The sequence below is a fragment of the Triticum aestivum genome, chromosome 2A (genome assembly GCF_018294505.1).
Source record: "Triticum aestivum cultivar Chinese Spring chromosome 2A, IWGSC CS RefSeq v2.1, whole genome shotgun sequence".
NCBI classification, from domain to species: domain Eukaryota; kingdom Viridiplantae; phylum Streptophyta; class Magnoliopsida; order Poales; family Poaceae; genus Triticum; species Triticum aestivum.
The window spans coordinates 754,284,483-754,286,070 of record NC_057797.1 but is presented as its reverse complement, the minus strand read 5'-3'; positions in this window follow the sequence as shown (position 1 = coordinate 754,286,070).

Here is a 1,588-nt window from a genome sequence, read left to right as displayed (position 1 = left end):
TCCGTTTCCCCACTCCAGGTGTCGGCGGCGGCGCCGTCCGTGAGGGGGGCACACCCCGGACACGCGTGCCGGGCGTTTGCAACCGCCACAACACTTCCAGACTTGTGAGAGGCTGCCTACGCAAGATTTGGCGGCATGCTAGCCCCCGTAGGCCGCCGGCCACAGCCGTAGACGCGCGAAGGGCAATCCGCATAGAGGGAATTTTTCGCATACTTCTCCATCACCAAAAATTATGAAAAAATACCATCGTTCCTATAGCACATGTGCCCACGTCGTGCAAAAAACTCATGATTTTATCGCGCTCCGAGTATTTAATAATATTCACGCCGCATCGTTACCGCAGAACGTCTACTACCATGTCATCGCCGTCCATGAGGGGGGGCCACGCCCCGGAGACGCGTGCCGCCTCTTCGGACATGCCACCACACCACCCCGCATGTATGAGGGCCCGGTGCGACGCTCCGGTGGCATTGCTACCCCCCCAGGGCCCCCGTCCCGCCTAACCCTGTAGCGTTTGACCACGGGATCTAGCCCTTTGACTTTGCACGGACGGGCTTTGACCAGCAGACCTCCCCACCTGGCTGTGTTTGGTCAGCCCATAGGAACACTTTGGAGCAACAACCGGGCCAGACCCACAGCAAGATCCCCTCCGTGTAGACCCGACGCGTCCGTTTCCCCCCTCCAGGTGCCGGCGGCGGCGCCGTCCGCGAGGGGGGGCACACCCCGGACACGCGTGCCGGGCGTTTGTAACCGTCACAACACTTCTAGACTTGTGAGAGGCCGCCTATGCAAGATTTGGCGGCATGCTAGCCTCCGTAGGCCGCCGGCCACAGCCGTAGACGCGCGAAGGGCAATCCGCGTAGAGGGAATTTTTCGGATACTTCTCCATCACCAAAAATTATGAAAAAACATCATCGTTCCTATAGCACATGTGCCCACGTCATGCAAAAAAACTCATGATTTTATCGCGCTCCGAGTATTTAATAATATTCACGCCGCATCGTTACCGCAGAACGTCTACTACCGTGTCATCGCCGTCCATGAGGGGGGGCCACGCCCCGGAGACGCGTGCCGCCTCTTCGGACATGCCACCACACCACCCCGCATGTATGAGGCCCCGGTGCGACGCTCCGGTGGCATTGCTACCCCCCCAGGGGCCCCGTCCCGCCTAACCCTGTAGCGTTTGACTACGGGATCTAGCCCTTTGACTTTGCACGAATGGGCTTTGACCAGCGGACCTACCCGCCTGGTTGTGTTAGGTCAGCCCATAGGAACACTTTGGAGCAACAACCGGGCCAGACCCACAGCAAGATCCCCTCCGTGTAGACCCGACGCGTCCGTTTCCCCCCTTCAGGTGCTGGCAGCGGCGCCGTCCGCGAGGGGGGGGGGGGCACACCCCGGACACGCGTGCCGGGCGTTTGTGTTGGGGAACGTTGCAGAAAACAAAAATTTTCCTACTCGTTTCACCAAGATCATCTAGGAGTTCATCTAGCAACGAGTCATTGGATGCATCTACATACCTTTGTAGATTGCGAGCGGAAGCGTTCAAAAGAACGGTGATGATGTAGTCGTACTCGACGTGATCCAA